The sequence below is a fragment of the Canis lupus genome, chromosome 17 (assembly GCF_011100685.1).
Source record: "Canis lupus familiaris isolate Mischka breed German Shepherd chromosome 17, alternate assembly UU_Cfam_GSD_1.0, whole genome shotgun sequence".
NCBI lineage: Eukaryota > Metazoa > Chordata > Mammalia > Carnivora > Canidae > Canis > Canis lupus.
The window spans coordinates 449,130-467,169 of NC_049238.1; the positions used below are offsets into that span (position 1 = coordinate 449,130).

Consider the following 18,040-nt stretch of genomic DNA (forward strand, 5'->3'; position numbering starts at 1 on the left):
AAAAAAAAAAAACAAATAAATCAGAAATGACACAAGAAAAGTCGCCATGAATCAGAAGGAAAATTTAATATCCCAAGGCGACAGTTTGTGTCCGCACATAAAATGTAAAAACTGAAAGAAAGGTTGAAATTCATTTTATGAATTTTATAAAACTGAGCACAGCGTCAGAAAGTTCGAACCGACGGCCTTAAGTTACTCAAGATCTCTGCCGTAGAAAGCCGTAGGCCCAGATGGCCTGACGGGATTGCTATGAAATGTTATAAACCTGATTATCTCGATGCCCCCTAAGCTCCACGGAGCAGAGGAGACGAGGGGAGCCTCCCAGTCCCCTTCACCGGGGGTAGAGCGTCCGTTCCAGACACGAAGCCTGGGGCCGTGCAACTGCAAACAACTTGCGTTTACTAACAACGGTGCAGAAAAATTAAAGTATTTGCAAAAGAATCCAGCGACACTCGGCCCGCGCCCGCCCCGAGCCCCCTCCCGCGGGCAGCGCCACCCTCCACGTCGCACAACGTCCTCCCGCGCTGGGGAGCGCAGGCCTCAAGCGAAAGGAAAAGCCAACCTCCCGAGGAGGAGGAGGGCGTGCAGGGCTGGCCCGCGTGTGACCCGTGTGCCCGGGCAGCGACCTCGGGGCTGGGGGCTCCCTCGTCCGTGGGGCTGGCGCCTGAGCCGACCGGCCTGGCCCACGCGGCCCAGGGGGCAGGACTGGGTGTGCACCTGAGCGGCCAGAGCACGGTCTGCACAAAGGGCCCCTTCTGCTTCCGCGTGCGGGGTAGACGGCTTGCCCTCCACCCGGACACGGGCGCCCGAGCCCCCCGACACGCAGGCGTTATAAGCAGCTGGACGCTTCCTCGCGTCACTGTCGCTTCTCGTGACCTGGTGTGATTTCAGCTTCGCGCTGTTGGATCGGTCGGTCAGCGGCCCGGCACCACCACACAAACATCCATGGGGAGACAGGCACCCAAACGACACGATTTTAAGTTAAATCTAACCCTGTTGTGACCTATGCTTCCCTCTACTTCCTGTCACAGTTTTCAGAGGGAGAGCTTGGCTTTTGTTTGATTTTTGGTTAATGTAGGAGCCAGGAAGGGGCCTGGGTCACAACTCCGGGAAGATGTTGGTCCCTCGGGGGAGTCGCAGTGAGGCCGGCAGCCGGGCCGGGGGGAGGCTGGAGGCTGTCCGCCCGCCGCGTGGGTAGCGAGACTTTGTTCTCACCTGGGAATGAAGACAGCATGAAATCACCCAAAGCTAACATGCTTAGGGGAATGAGGATCTCAGGAACCAAGAGCCCGGAGGGCGGGGGGGGAGTACAGGCGCTGCCGCCACTCGCCACCGCCCTGTCCCCCGCCGCGGGCAGCGTGGGGACGGACACGCGCCGGACCCCGAGCCAGGGCCGGAGCTGCGATGGAGGACGTCCGCCCGCTGCCCCAGGAGCTGGTTCCGGGGAGTTTGCGGTCCTTTATCTGGTTAGTAACGATCTGGAAAAGGCGGCAAGGAGCCCAGTGGCGACACCTCAGTGGGTCGACATCCAGAGGAGTGACTGACCCGGCTATGAGCCGCGAGGACATCGGACTTCGGAAAAGTACAAGCACACCGTGATCGGGCCACTGTGACGTCAGACCCTGCTGCAAAGGGAAAGGGAGATTCGTTCTTAAATAGCTCTGTTTGGCTAAAGATGAAGCAGCAATTTATCTTAAAGGGCTCGATCATCCCCGAAGACATATTTACAAAGAAAGAGGACGGCTCAGCTCTGTCCCTCCTGACACAGAGAACGCTGCCGTGTAAGCGTCCTGGGGTGGAGGCCGGCCCGGCCCTGCAGAGGCTCCCAGCCCCCCCGGTTCTTGCTGACCCAGGGCCTCCCCGGGCCGACCGCAGGGACAGAGCCGCATACAGAGCCAGCCTGTCCCCCGCGTGCCACCCAGATGGACCCGGTGACTGTCCATGCCGACGAGCCCTGGTCGCCACATCGCTCCTAGTAGGGTCCTGTTTTGCCCTCCAGTTCCCTGGTTTGCGTGGTATTATCGTCCTCGACCCCTGGGTCAGGTCCCACCAGGTCCCGGCTCCCCCCGAGCAGCCTGCGGGCGGCTCACTCACCCCCCTCCAGCTCGAGGCTGCTGCGGGCGCTGTGGGGCCACCAGCCTCCAGCCCCGTGGTCCGACCCGCATGCCACGAGCTGCGTGCAGAGACGCTCCCGCTCCTGATCCACGTCTGCCCACCTTCCTCCTGGTCCCAGGGCACCACCTGGCCCTGCAGATCCACCAGAGAAGGCGGGACCACGGCACCCCGGGTGCTTCTGGACCGCACGCACGGCTCCACAGGAGTGGCCAGGCCGGGCCGCCGGAGGTCTGGGAGAGAAGGCCCGGTGGTGACAGGAGGGCGCACTTGTGCTCCCAGAGAGCGGCGTCCACCAGCGGTGCGGGCCCAGCACAAGGAAGACCCTAACCCGGGGCTCGGAGGTCCCACCACGCGGCCGCTGCAGTCATGGGAGGTGCCCTGCGACGTGACCGCCTGCGAGTGGGGCTCCCGGGGCTCGCGGCTGGGGCAGCGTTGGGGGCGGGGAGGGCAGGGGTCGCTGTCAGCTAACCAGGAGGCTCTGGCCCCAAATAAGTGGCTCCCACTGCAAACCTCTAACCAGGGGCGCCACTCGGGGTGCAGTTACCTGGATGCGGCGGGGGCGGGGGCTGCTGCCGCTGTGGGGTGCCCCACCCGTCTGGGCCTCCGACAGGCCTGGGTAACGTTCCCACAAGCAGGGCTCCCCCAGGGGAACCTGCAGCACCTCGGGCCCCTGCACAGGCTGGTCTCACTCTTGGCAGTGGGTGGGGGGCGGGGAGGGCAGTGGGTTCACCGCCAGCGAGGGTGTCAGCGGACCCGCAGCAGTGACAGCCTGGAGTCCACAGGTGCCTCTGGGGCGGCAGAGGTTGAGCTGCTTCCGCCCAGGTGCCCCCGACCCCGACGGCCAGCCTCCAGGCCCGGGGGCATGGGTGCCCTGTGCCCACCGCTGCTCTCCCTCCCAGCGGCCCAGATGCTCCTTCCAGGGCGTCCTCCTTTGCTCTCCGCGCTGGTGGGCACAGACCCCCACAGCCCAGGAGGCGCCCCGACTGCTCCCTGCCATCCCCTCGGCCCACCCTGGCCCCGGGCACTGCGGCCTCTGCCCATGGAGGTGCCGGCCCTCCCGCGTCCTCGGGCACATGTCGGCGCATCAGGAGGGACCGTGGGGACCGGCCCAGCTGCTGAGGGGCCTGCCGACCATCCCAGGCCGCCCCGTCCCCGCCAGCGACCGCGTTTACACACGCACCCATTTACGTACCAGCGTCTGTGGGGCGATGCGGCTTCGTTTGGGAGAAATGCTGGCGATTCTCTCATTGCCTCCGATTTTCCCGTGTGCCCCCATGGTGTGGGTGGGTTTCCTGCGGAATCGCGCGCAGGGCGGCAGGTGCCGAGGGCAGGACAGGGCCGGAGCCCGGGCGGCCCCTCTGCTTCTGTTGGCGGGCATCACCTCTGCCCCCTCGGTCACCGTGTCATGGGTCCCCACCGGCACTGAGGTCGGCGCGGTGCACCCGGTCTGCGTCACCGGGACTCAGCAACTGCATCGGGCTCCCCACGGGGTCCCTGCCGCCGCCCCCCCTGCCTGTGTCCCTGCCGCTCTCTGTGTCCTCATGAATAAATAAATAAATAAAATCTTTAAAAAAAGAAATACAGCATATATTTTCTCATCGCATATTTTAATTTAATGATACGTGTTAAATATAACACATACGTAATCTTATATACCGCATATATTGTATGTTATGTGATTTCCGTACATGCCTTATATTCCCTACTATACGTGCAGAGCCGAGACACTAGCCCGCGTGTGTCTGTGTGTAAAAGGACATGAATTGCCTAGTGGTCAGCGCCTGGGTGTCCCCATAAAGTGCAAGGGAAAACTCCGGAAGCTGCGTGCCCTCCTGTAACATGGAGAGAAGGGCTGCCCCCCCCCCCCCCCCGGGACAGTCAGCTTGCCCAGGAAAGCTGCAGGTTTACAGGGCGCGGTCTCTGGTGTCTTGAGCTTCGGGGCGGTCCCCACCAAGGCTGGGGGCAGGCCCGTGTCCCCTCTGCCGTCACTGCTGTTGCCAGTGGGCAGGCCGCCCCTCAGGAAGGGTAACCGGGGACGGCCAGCTTCCTTCACATCAGTGGTTTCTCAAGAAGCTCCGGCTGCCGGGGGTCCAGTGACACCTGCGTCCGTCACGAGTCCCATCCGGGGGAACACGCAGCGGCCTCTGCTTCCTCGCCGCCAGGTCACGGCACCTGTCACGGCCGCTGTGGGCACCTGTGACCACCTGTTTCTGAGTCTGTGTTCACATGAGCTACTCTGAAGACCGATCCGTTTGAATTTGCTTATTCCACATGAAAATAGTCGTGTCCCAGGTAGAGTCAGGGTCAACCTAACTCCGGGATTCTTCAATGTAGGGTTAACTGACCCCGATCAGGTGCTGAGTGAGGAGGGGTCGCTGGTTGTGCGCATTTCCTCAGGGGTCCCTGGACCTCGGTGTGTTCGCGCGGCGCCTCTTCTATCCTGGTTTTACGTGGACGTCAAGCAGCGCCCCTGGCACGGCATCCGGGGCGATTATCGATCACGGTTTAGGCGACGCGGTTTGGTGTGGGAGCAGGAAAGTGGGAGCGCCTTTTTACAGGTGAGACCCACGCAGACTTTTTGCTTCCTTGACCCAGTTTTCGTGTGTATGACCTGGACCAGAGGACTTTGATAAAATATCACAGAAGAAACAGAATTCCAACATTGTTCAACCAAAATTCTACTCTTGCAGGTAAGGAAACAGGCTCACAAGGAAAAGTGACCTCTCAGGGAAAGAGTCGTATAGAACACCTTGATCCGAAGCAAGACATTCAGCCTCCCAAACGCCATCGAAGCAGCCTCTAAAAATCTCATAACTGTGAGGATGTGAAATCACATACGTGAAAGCATTTCTTGACTTCTCGACTGCTCCTCGCAGACGAGGCGCTTTGTTATCCCGCTCTTCCCACTCTGGCAGGGGCGGCAGGCGTTGTACTCCTGGGAGCCACTCTTTTTCCGATCTTGCTGTGATAAAGAACATCATTTTTTTGGCTTTCAGCCTGACATAAAGGAAAAGACCAGTCCCAGCAGGCGGCTGTCCTGTCCCTGATGCCTGTCCCCGCGTTGTCAGCGCAGGGACCAACCCCCCGAGCCAGGACCCGAGCCAGGAAGGCAATATCAGCCGCTGGGTGCTGGGGGCAGGAGAAGCGGCCCTGTGAGGTGCACATTCCCAGCGGCCCGGTTTCTCCCTCTGCTACGTGGCTCACATTTCCAATTTTGCCCACTTATGTTAATTCTGCTTTACTGACTCTGGCAGAGTGTCGGTATTGAGCTCGGAAATAGAACAGTAAAGATTGTTAAATGAAGCAAATGTTTTTGTATTTTCTAGGGATGCCTGGGGTGTGGAGATGTTATGATTCCAACTGGATTGTCTGCTGAGATAACGGACGTCGTATTCCAAGTCGCAAATTCCCGGTTGAGGAACCCTGTGACATCTCAGAGTCCTGTGGAGGCCGGGAGCATGGAGGAGGTGACCGCCGCCAGCACCAGGTCACACAAGCTGCCAGAGACCACACACGGCCCCGGACGATCCTGCCTTGAGCTCTGATTCCGAAACACCGGTGTGATGGACACAGTTCCCGGCATTGGTGTTTGCGAGTTTATCTCGCTTACTTCCCCCCGTCTCAGCAGATTCGCCGCCATGGGCCAGGCGTGGGTCTGGTGAGGACGGCCGGGCCTAGTCGCATGCGTCTTTCCTGGAAAGTCGTCTAGCAGAACGTGATACGCAGAACAGCCAACGATGGTGCAGAGCAAATGTCCAAAAGGACCCTCACACCGGGTGATTTAACCATATGTTTTGTTTTGAATGCCGGTTGCAGGAATTCCATTATTGATCCTGTTAGTATTGATCATGGATTACTCCCGACAATCCTATTAAATACAAGGATTTACTAAAAAGTTAATGAACTAACAGAAGCTAGTATCTATTACGTATAAAGATACTCTGCAAATTATTAAGGAAACAACATACTGGAAAGATGCAGAGTACGATGCGGTGATTCTCAGGGGGAGAGTTGAGTCTCGAAGATAATGGTCAGCAAGTGGCGGTGGGTCGCGAGCCTCGGATGCTCATTAACGGCTGGGTCAGAGGAAGAACGGTCCACGGCCGCCAAGGGGGACGGGTGCTGACTGTGAGCTCTGGCTATGCGAGCCCGGGACTTGCATCCGTGATGACCTCTGTGGGCCATTCTGACGTATGGGCAGGACTGGGACTGGCGACCGTCACCTCATGTAGCTGGACACGGGCAAGTTTGGAAATGTCAATAAAACGGATTACTTTATGAAAAAATACAGTTGGCCAAAACTCATTTAAGTTAAAAAGAAATGTGACTCTCTAGTCAATACGGAAACGTTTAAAATAATGAACATTCCCCGTCGTGGTTCTGGAATCGGAAGGTTAGGCCCACGAGTTCTCTCTGGCAGCTTGTGTGAATTGGCGTTGAGTCTGTCCCAGAGTCTGTTCTGGGCTGGAGAACTACCCAGTTCATCCTAAGAACTGACCAAAGCTTGTCGAGCGCCCTGCACAGAAGGACAGCGCGGGCCCGTCCTACCTGCAGCACCCGCGGGAACCCCGAGCAGCGAGACGTCTCCCATGTCTAAGACGCACTTGCTCAGATGAGGAGGCTTGATATTCGGAGGCTGAGTATCGTGCTTTATTATGTCGTTCAGGCGAGTGGGGAGATGTATTTGATTGAGTCCAAAAAAGAAATAAAAATAAAGTCTTGCACCCATTCCGGATAAAAAGGTATCTAAACCAACCGTAGAAATCATATTAATGGGTAATCCCGTTAATAAATATAAGCAGGACAATAATTCCAACAACCTCAGTTACCTTTAAAACATGATTCTGGGAGTTCTCATCAATCTAATTAAGATGAAAATAGACTTTTTAAAAAAATACAACTCTTTCAAAACTATATGCAATAGACATTCAATAAATACGCGAAGTAAGTGAGCAATTGAATAGATGAAAGCGTGCGTCGTTTTAAATGAGATTGCTCTGCGTCCAGCAGGTGATCCAGCCGCACTTTGTGCCCGGAGCTTGGGAACCCGGGCAGCCGCGGTGGGCCACACAGTGGTGGCCCCTCTTGAGACGGTGGCCCTGCTGGGACCCTCGTCTGCCCCCGCCCCCAGTGAGGCACCCGGAGTCCCTGCAGTTGGAGAACCCCGGGGGCCTGGGGACCAGATCCCGCCAGGCCGCAACCACAGAGCTGCGACCGGGCACAGCAGCTCGTGACCACCCCACTCACCTCCGGGACCGCGAGGGCCCGACCCGGAGGCTGCAGCGGGGACGGGGACGAGGGAACGGGAAGGGGCCTCACCATGGCCACGCTTCAGAGCAGGTCACGTTCCTCTGTTGGGCAGCGTGGCGCCCACAGCACCACCGTGCTTCCCCGAGAGGTGCGTCGCTGCACCGAGGCAGCAGGAGTCAGAATAGATGCTTGAAGGGCTCTTGAAGCCGCAGGGCAATGATGGGGGCGACGTTCAAGTGAACCAACCCTGAGATGGAAAGACGCAAATACACTCTTAAATTACATTAAAATGGGGCAGCCCGGGTGGCTCAGCGGTTTAGCACTGCCTTCAGCCCAGGGCGTGATCCTGGGGTCCCGGGATTGAGTCCCGTCCCACATCGGGCTTCCTGCAGGGAGCCTGCTTCTCCCTCTGCCTGTGTCTCTGCCTCTCTCTCTCTCTCTCTCTCTCTGTTTCTCATGAACAAATAAATTAAAAAGAAACTTTAAAAAATTACATTAAAATGTAATTTACATGCAAATTTTCAAAAAATTCAAATCTCCCAAGGTGACAAAAACCGTGTAATTTCAAAGCTGTTGGAATTTGCATGTTGTGAACAATTTCATGTATCAGAAAATATATATCCTGTGGTCCACATCTTAATTACTGCAAAACAGAGGACGGGGAGAGCGTCTAATACTTCATAGCGTGGCGTTCCCGGCAAGACCTTCAGGGTGATGTGAAACATGAAGTTATATATGAAGGGTGTCTTTTAGTGAAATATTTCCCAATTATTTTATGCCTTAAATAAAGTAAAAGATATTAAGACTGTAATAATTATTAATGCTTCAGTTTGTAGCTAACTTGAAAATTCCGTGAACTATGCCACACTGTGTATCTTCATCTATCATGCATGTTCCCTGTGTGTGCTTTTCCTACATATGGTCATATCTCCATCATATTTTGACGCAGCCACAATCCAACCTCTCCATTCCCCTTAGCAATGAACTTCCCTAAAAAGTGCTTACCTCCCACTTATGCTTTTAAAACACTCTTATGAACAATTTACGACTTGCAGAGTTGGCATGAAGTAACACCCAGTTCCTCTCCACCAGTGGCACCGTGTTCGCTTGACAAAAAGCAGATGGTTTTCAACATACCTCTATTAAAAAAAAAATCTCCATTATAGTCAGGAAATAAATAATAATAATAATAATAATAATAACCAGAAAAGAAATGAAAGCAGTGAAAAGTTCCTTTCTCTGAATGTCGTATGTTTAACTAAGACACTACAATCATTTTTAATTAAGAAATAATATGGGGCATCTCAGGGAGGAGGTAATACGGGAACTGTTTCGCTCTGAGGTCGCGCTGGCCGCCGCCGGGGTGAGCCGCTGGCCTGCAGGTTCTGCTTTGGAAGGTGGACGCCGCGGACACTCGGTCACGGCTGCCCGTGGTCACAGCGTGTGGCCGCGTAGCTGACAGCTGCCAGTCTTTCCACGGAGATGGAAAAGTACATTTCAGACATTTTCATCTGGAATTTTTTGTGTGAAGCAACAGATACATGTGCCCATAGGAAACCTCTCAGGCCTTAAGATAATTTTGGTCACTGGGACGCCTGGGGGCTCAGCATTTGAGCGTCTGCCGTGGGCTCAGGGCATGACCCCGGGGTCCCAGGATCGAGTCCCGCATCGGACTCCCTGCATGGAGCCTGCTTCTCCCTCTGCCTGTGTCTCTGCCTCTCTCTGTGTGTTTCTCATGGATAAATAAGTAAAATCTTTTTAAAAAGGATAGTTTTGGTCACAATTTATAAGCATCCCGTTCCACAGCAAATCCCAGAAACAGCAATGCCGTCCGTGTCTGCGATTCTTCACGGTCAAGTCAAGATGCTCTCCAGCGTCCCCCGCTTCCATATGCTCCTGCGAGGACACCTTCAACAGAGAACGTTGGAATTTCCTGACACGTCCAGTAAAGCTGCCTGTTTCTCGCCTCCTCCTAAATCGAGACCATGTCTGGGTGACGCTGCCTGAGCCAGTGCTTGGAGGGGCGCCCACCCCGGGGGTCTGCGGGGGCCCTGACCCCGGCATCTTCCCCTGGGCTCTCGCCGCCTGTCCCCTTGCTCAGAGCTGGACTCAGCCTTTCCCTCTGCCCGCCGTCCGCCGTCACGTCCTGTCACAGATGCGCCCCTAAAATGCAGTCACCTCGTAACTCCGGAGACATGGTGGCAGGAGTCCCCGGAGCCCCGGGTGCCGAGATCCATGAAACATTAGTACCAGGCACAGCTTAGCACCTGAGTCGTGTCGAATTGCAGGCCGTAGAAAAGCAGTCGCTTATGGTGACTCGTATCATTGTTTTGCTTTTTTTAAGACTTTCTTTTTAAGTAATGTCTACACCATCGTGGGTCTGGAACTCACAGCCTGGAGATCGAGAGCCACATGTTCCACCCGCTGAGCCGGCCAGCTACCCCTTACTATAGTTTTTAAACTCTGGACAGACCGCCCCGTGGCCCTGCACGCTCCAGCTTTGTACCCACCACAGGGATCCGATAGCTCAGGAGAGACGACCGTGAGCCCCACTGTCGGCCCTCAGCGGGCTCAGACCCCCGTAGCACCGGGACTGATCACGCCGCCTCTGGGAGTCTCATACCTTGGTTCAGTGCTCCTCGTGCGATGCTCCCGTGCTAACGTGGTTGTAGGGGGTTCGTTCCGTCATGTGTGTCCGCACAGTCAGCGGCGGGCAGAGTGCTTGCACCCCTGAACTTGCAGTCTCCTAGGACGACAGACCGTCAATGATCAAACACAACATGTCCAGGTCCCACTATACAAAATAATATTTATACTGATAATTAAAACCATATTTATCATCAGCCCATTCAGGATGCTGCCACTAAATGCAGGTACGTAGTCTACTTGCAAGGAATGTAATTCCTACGGTATCTCAATTTTCAAATAAGATGCAGTAACATCGCCTCCCATGGGAAGAAGTAGCAGCTCCCAGACTCAGAGGTGGCAAAAAAAAAAAAAAAAAAGGTTTTTTTTGTTTTGTTTTCTTTTTTTTAAAGATGCCATATAATTGGAATAGCACTACATCGAAACTAAGATGTGGAGAAATGCTAGCTAGAGAATGAACACAAATCATATCAGTACAAATCAGTAAAACCTGACAAAAGAGGAAGATATGCGTTGCTTAGGAGAAAAGTGCAGGAGGGGAACCACCTGGGTGTGGAAGCTGGCGAGGGGACTCAGGGCAAGGCACAGGGTATTTGCCTAAAGGGTTTTTACATCTTTTGTTTTCCCATCTAGGGAGTGGAGAAAGCCCTTTATTGTGGAAGAAGACGTAACCCATGAAGATGGGAATCACACAGTTTAATGTCGAGTGGACGTCGCTTGGATATCCAGTCTCCTTCCATGAAGAATTTATGCCAAAAAACCTGTTGAACCAGGAGGTCCAGGATCACGAACACCGATTTGCAAATCCCCTGATATTTTCTCCAAGTAGGCAGCCTACATTTTAAGGGGCTAACATTTTCTCACTTCTTCATTTTATAAGGATAGAATATGTGTGTGTGTGTGTGTGTGTGTGTGTGTGTGTGTGTGTGTGTGTGAGAGAGAGAGAGAGAGAGAGAGAGAGAGAGAGAGAGAGACGGGGGTGGGGAGGAGGGGAGAGAACAGAAAGTCCCTTTGTTTAAGAGGAAAAAGCTTGAAACAAATAGTTTTATTAGGAACAGAATTCGAAATTATGATAATTTGATATCTTGAAATCATGAGGAATCCAATTAAGATAATTTCGTTTCTTTAAGAAAGAACACTACCTAACTGGAAATCAGATATTATGACTTTCTGCAATGATCTAATGCGATGTAGTTTTCCACTCTCCTGTAACGGTCACTGACATTTCCAGTGTTTCTCTCTTACAAATAATGTGGCCATAAAGATGGTTGTAGGTCTCCTTGGGACACGGTGATGGATCCCCAGGGTGCAGAGGCAGGAGGAGAATCACTACACGTACAAATCTCCCCCTGAACTCAGTTTTTAAGGGGCCACTGCAGGCAGATGAGCCACTGGCACGTTGCACATCCAGGCTTGGGGTCTCATGTGACCTCAGATGTGGTATTTTGGGCCCTGCATATTGTTAACCACCTGATGAGTGTCTGATGGCATCTCACTGGACTTTCATTTGTACCACCCGGATTACTGGCATGGTTTCCTGTATTTTTCAATATACTTATGATGATCATTGAGGATTTCTCTTCTGTGAACAGACTTCTTGTGTGTTTTGCCCATTATATTGGGTTTGCAGCATTTTTGTATAATTTTATCAACATTACCCATTCTGTAGAAGCTAATTCTTTTTTTTTTTCTTTTTTTCAGAAGTGTGTTACAGGCGTTTATTCAGTCCCCACAACAAGCCTCTGAGGCAGGGGTCATTAGGGGATGATTACCCTTTATAAAGGTTCTGTAACAAGTAGCCTATTGGAGCAGAGCAGAGAAATAGTAACAGGAATCCCATATTTCAAAAAAAAAAAAAAAAAAGGAATCCCATATTTCAAACATATTTCAAACCAGGTGGGAATTCTGAATCTGTCTTGCCTTTGTTTTGATTAAGTTCTCTGAGCCTTATCTTCATTGAAGATCTCTACTATAATTCTATCAAGATCTCTACTATAATTCTTCTATCAAGAATAAATACTGTATCAAAATAAAATCTCTTGCTTTGCCAAAAGGCAAAATGAGTCCCAGCAAGTACCACTTATAAATAGGGATCCCAGGGGAGGAAGGATATCAAGGGCCAGGGGATGCAGGTGGGGAGACACTGGGGCTGACGCAGCCCCGGGCTCTGCTGGCATTCTGGGGCTTTTTGGGTCTGAATGTGGTAAAAGGTAGCTCAGGAGATGGAGAGCTGGTATTCTTTGAAGGCTTGGCCAAGCCCAAGAAGGCTAAGCGTTGGGCAGGAGGAGTAGAAAAGTAGGCCTTCTGCTCTTCCGAGTAGCGCTCCTGTGGTGTCACGGCTTCCCGGTATGTCCAATCACGTCAATGGAAAGTAAAGCCTTCAAGCAGGGTGATTCAATCAGCTCTTAGGTACACAGTCCAGGGGCTTCGTGGGTGGCAGATCTGGCACCTCTATTCCCGGCAGCAGCACCACTCCTCTGGTGGCACACCAGTCCCCATATCTGGGGTGTATGCACACTCCTGGGTCCCCCAGGGGTCAGCATCCACATCCTCTTGTTGGTAGTAGTAAGCAGCTCCTGCCACATGGGCTGCAGTCTGGGCCAGAATCTTGGGGCGCCGATTAGGGTGTACCCCGTAGTCAGCGATGACTTCTATTTCAACTCCGGGAGGTTCTCTCTAGCGTGGCCCAGGTGGTAGGCCACGCACTGGTCCACGGGTCAGTCAGTTGTCGGAGGTGGCAGCTCTGAAGGAAGGGTGTGAAGGCTCGGTCAAACGTGGCAGGTGTGCCCAGTACCAGAAAGGCCAGGGTAGGTCCTGGCAGGGGTAGGTGGAAGGCTGGAGGCAAGAGTGCATTATACCATGCCACCCGAAAGGGGTAAACCTCGAAGCCAAAAGGGCACAACGTGTCCTCGATCTTCTGCTTCAGTTCTGCGACTTGTGGCTCCATAGCACACGCTTGCTAATTCTTTTTAGACCACATGAGCTCCTTACAACTTTCTAATATATATGTATATATACACATTTTTTGGAAAAGTCATCATGCCATTTTTTTTCCAAAATTGCCTGTTTACATAAATTTTGAAATAACATTTTCAAGATCCATCCAACAAGAACCTGTTGAGATTTTCACTAGAACTACAGAGAATTTAGAGTCATCAGGGAGTGGGTGACATCTTTCTGATAATGAGTGTGCCTGTCCATGAATATGGTATGTAGGTTCATTGATTATTCTTTAATTTTGTTTAATAAAAAGTGATAGTTTTCCTCATTATATTCTCTTGGTTTTGCTAAATAAGCAATTATCTTCAAATCAAAATAGGGCCTTTTTTTTTGTTGTTTAGTCTTTATGGCTTTTTGTTATCTTTTAGTTTACAGAATGGATTATCACTCAAAGTGTGATGTTGAGTAGAAGTGCTACTAGTGGCCATCTCTGGCTGTCTTCAAACCAAGTATGATGCTTACTCCATTTTCTGGTAAATAGCCTTCACGACTTTTATAAAATGTTTAGTTCTTTTGGTTTCCTAAGAGTTATTTTTTTAAAAAATCATAAATGGGTGTTTAATTTGCTCAAATGCTGTTTTTTTTCTATATCTAGTAGGAAGCCCATGTGGTTTTCCTGATTAGCTTGAGAGCAGTTTCTCATCACATTAATATATTTGTAATATTAAAACCATCTAGTCCTTTCTGGGATCATCCTAAATTTGTCTTGATACGTTGTTTTTGCTTTGTTGTGTACGAAGTGTCTATGGTTTGCTACAGATGACTTGAGCAACAAAATTAACAATCTTAACTCAACAGATATAAAAATCCACACCCAACTTGAGTATATTTTCCTCAAGCACATGAGGAACATTTAAGAACTGACCACGTACCAGCTGTAAACAAGCTGAGGTCATTACAATAATTCAGTGTAAGAAATAGAACTTTCCTGACCATGGCACCGTTGTTAGAAATAAAAAGTTGAATGTCATTTTAACATACAATGGCATACATTTATAAAGTAAATTAAATACATATATCATTCACAGATGAAAGAAATACCAAAGAAAGTTAGGAAATATGTGCAGATGATTAACAAAAATACTACGTATTAAACTTTTGGAGACAGGGAAACCAGTGTACAGAGGACAATTTATGGCCACTGGTGCTCACAGCACAGATACTTTTTTTAAAGGCTGAAAAATAATGGTTTAAGAATATAACTAAATGCGTATGCCGTTAAACTAATTAAAGAACTGGTTTAAAACCTCCTTACAAAAATACTAACAGGCTCAAAGGTTTTATATGAATCACATCAATGCATCGAAGTAGGGATAATCCTAAACTTTTACAAACCATTTAGAGAATAAATATGAGGGATTATTTTTTAAATGCCTTAAAAAAATTTTTTGGGGGGATCCCTGGGTGGCGCAGCGGTTTAGCGCCTGCCTTTGGCCCAGGGCGTGATCCTGGAGACCCGGGATCGAATCCCACGTCGGGCTTCTGGTGCATGGAGCCTGCTTCTCCCTCTGCCTATGTCTCTGCCTCTCTCTCTCTCTCTCTGTGACTATCATAAATAAATAAATTAATTAATTAAAAAAATTTTTTTTGATGAGTCTCTTATAGGTGAATTTGACTATCTGTATCCTTTTTGTTTTTTTTTGGGGGGGGGGTTGTTTTATTTTGTTTTTTGTATATTTTTTATCTCTATCTTTTTTGTATTCAGCTGAACAACCATTTGAATCTGACCTTGCACGTTTCACCTGTGTGCACGTATTTTGATGAGAGATGTATTTGCACGTACAACCACCTTGTCTCATGGTTATATGACCCAGGTATTGATAGTTTTCTATTTCCTACTCTCCTAACTGCTTTTGAATTGATTGATTCATTTCATATTTTTCGCTCTTTGTAATTACAAAGCTATTTATTGATTTCCTATTCTCTTTTTAGTGACCATTTTTGAAATGTTGACATGTATCCAAACATTATCCAAAGGTAATAAGTCCCAAAGTGCTGTTTTGATGGGAAATTGGTAGGTCCATTTTAGTAAGTCATACTTGTCTAAGAAATATTAATTTATTGCAACACTTTAATAGTATTATTTTATTATATTTTGTTTAATCTGCAGTTTATATAATTAGATGTCCTTTTTATTCTTGATATTGGCAACTCTGAATTGGCCTCTGTAGGCTCTGTAGAGACTTGTCAATATTAATAGTATTTTTATAGATCTATTCTTTGGCTTTAGGCTTTCCATTGCATGAGGTTTCTATTTCACTAATTACCCCTCTTATCTGGTTGATATTTTTCTAACTTCTTGAGAGGATGACTTAATGTTCAGCCTTCCTCCTTTTCTTTTTTTTCCCTCCTTTTCTAATATATCCTGTGACTCTGCAGCTGACCCCCATGTGCTCCTACGTGGCTCCCACGTTTGGCAGGTGGTGCTACGAGCGCTGTGCGCCGGCGGCTCCGGGTCTGGCGCTGCCCCACAGTCTGTTCTGGATGCAGTGACCCTTGGCAACAGAGGCTGCCTTGTGAGGTCCCTGCTCCCCGTGGGCCCCCTCCAATGCACCCCAATCCACTTTCTGGGGGCCCCGGACCACCCTTCGCCCTCCTCTCCAACTTCATCGAAAGCCGCGCAGCCTGGTGACTACGGTTCTGCACCGGGTCGCCTGCGGGGCACACCTTCCTCTTGGCCCTCCCACTCCGGGCTTCCTCATCGTCCCTGCTCCCACCCTGTCTCGGGAGCCTCTGCATCGAGGCCAGGCTGTTTTCCACGCTGTTGTCAGCATCGGAAGTGTCCGGCTTCGTTGTCTGTTTCTTCCTTTAGGTCCTTCATTGAGCAGGTCTGCTCAGGGGGCAGGAAACCTATTTTCTCACCCATCTCTCTGTCAAGTGCTTGCTGCTTGAGAGGTGTCCAGCCGGTGTTTGCTGACTGACTAAACGCATGAATGCAAAGGTGAGCACAGTGTGGGTGCAGACAAGGTCCCTGAGCCATTTGTGAGGGGCGGGAGCTGAGGGTCCTCGGCCCACATCCTGGTGCAGCCCCCACGCCCTTCACAGCTCACGTTTCCCACCTGCCAATGTGACCTTTAAAAGGGTGTTTGCCAATCACACCAGACAGAGAAGAACACCACCCGGGGCCGTCACCAGGACTGGAGGTGTGCTCACTGGGCTCCCGGGTCTTCAGGGATTTGGGGGGCCTGTCTCTGAGCCTCAGGAGCTTCCAGACTCGTGTGCCCCCAGGAAGCCACACGCAGTGTTGTGGGGACGTCAGATGTGGGAAAGGCCTGCGGGGCCTGGGGCCTCGGGTGGGACGTAAGGCTGCGTCTCCAGGGACCACTTGGGTGGGTACACAGAGCCGTATCTACGCAGTCACTCATGTGTGTATTTCTGTATTTCTTCATTATCTGCTTTAAAGGCCAAAAAGTATGAACGTGAAGGTTTCCTGGCCGAGAGGTCCCACCAGCCTCCCTTACCACCAGGTCCTCGCGTGGCTGACCATGGCTGACCGTGTCAGTGGGTAAAACTCCTCGGGGAGAGAGGAGGGAGCGAGCTGAGGGCGGGCGACGGGAGGACGGAGGACAGGACGGGAGGGAGTCCGGGCAGGGAGCAGAGCCCAGGCCTTGGCCCGTCGGCCGTCCTTCCGTCCGCTCCCTCCGTGCTGACCCTGGGGCCAGCTGTAGGACCTCAGTGTTCCTGCTCGCATTGTCTCCCGCATCATAGTTCACACTGACAGCCTCAAAATATCTTAATTCTGTTCACTTATTTTGATTCTTTTCTGCTGAGTGTGGTTCAGCTCAAGATCGTATTTCCCCCCACTTCCCAGTTTGGAGCCTTTCCGTTTGTTTCCAGCAGCATCTTTAGAACCTACTGGATTAGATGCCAAGCTCTTGCCTCTGTCTCGCTCAGGCTTGCGGGAAGGAAGAGCGAGGCGAGGGCTCCGTCCCGGCTTAATTAACGGTGACGACAGCCTGTGGCCGAGGGCCCGTGTTCGGGCTGCGAGCCGCGCTCCTCCTCGTGTTTTCACTTTCCGCCACCTCCCGGGAAGGTCCTACCCTGGTGGAATACAGGAGGTGGGACGATAAATAAGGTTTCATTACAACGAGAGCGAAGCACACATTATACGCCCCATTCTTTATAACAATTGCCGGGGACTGAGATTGCCTGTTTAAATGTAAAGTACAGCAAAACGCTAAAATTCAGGTGATTATGTCTGTTTCGCTAAGACTTTAAATCCGCTGTCTTTTAAAACATCACTTTGCATTCATATATTATTTTCCAATGACTACAATTCCTTTTATACTACGACTTTATTTTATGAACAAAAGGAGCTTTAAGATCCCATTCTTAGATGGTGTGTTTCTCTTACTATTTAAAGCGAGAATTCCAGCTGTAGGGGAGTAGCTTGAGGAGCTTGGAGAGCACACCTGGTCCCAGCACCTGTGTGGCCTGGGTCACTCCTCCGCGCCGTCTGTCCAGCACGGTGTGCACGGTGTCGTACGCGCACGTGGATCCAGCAGCAGAACTGAAGAAACATCGCACTTTCTTTAGCAGCCGGCACCACTTTTCAAACCTTCCAACCTCGTGGGTCATGTTTCAGTCACCGTCACAGCCAGGGTCTCACTGGTTCATAGACTGTCTTCCCAGGACGGAGAGTCTGAGGGACCCAGAAGCAGGTCAAAGGCAAGGTCATCCCAGCGCTGGCGTTCCCGGGGAGCGCTGCGAGACGGAGCTGCCCCTGGACCACGGGGCTTGGGGTGTCACCCACCCCAGGGAATGGCCATTCCCGCTGAGTGAGGACAGGAGACACTGGGGGACTTGGGGAAGCGAGGGCGGCGACATAGCAGAGAGGCTGGAGCCCCAACACGGATGCGGGTCAGTGGCTCCAGTGACCCGGGAGGCCCAGCCGGGTCTGAACCTGTGCTTTCCCAGGCTCCCGGGTGACGCAGGTGCAGCCGCTGGGACCCCAAGGATGAGGCCTCCAGACCCAGGTCCCCACCCTCACGCTGGCCGATGGCAACCGTGGCCCCTCGGGAACCACGGC

At 51.5% G+C, this 18,040-nt stretch overlaps 1 long non-coding RNA gene and 1 pseudogene across 4 annotated transcripts; both read right to left on the reverse strand.

Moving 5' to 3' along the window:
* Positions 1-4,009: 4,009 nt before the first annotated feature.
* Positions 4,010-18,039, reverse strand: LOC111090453. 4 transcript variants are annotated; one of them, XR_005371944.1, is made up of 9 exons: positions 17,765-18,039; positions 17,366-17,653; positions 9,989-10,111; positions 9,147-9,273; positions 8,371-8,504; positions 7,435-7,612; positions 6,664-6,763; positions 6,084-6,347; positions 4,010-5,983 (listed from the first exon to the last, which is right to left on the reverse strand). It is a non-coding gene; the product is annotated as an uncharacterized LOC111090453 (long non-coding RNA). The 4 variants fall into 4 exon arrangements; XR_005371945.1 differs by adding an exon at positions 16,868-17,052 and having other exon boundaries at positions 17,424-18,039; XR_005371943.1 differs by adding an exon at positions 16,868-17,052 and having other exon boundaries at positions 17,366-18,039.
* LOC100687694 lies at positions 12,124-12,958 on the reverse strand (annotated as a pseudogene).
* Position 18,040: the final 1 nt, after the last annotated feature.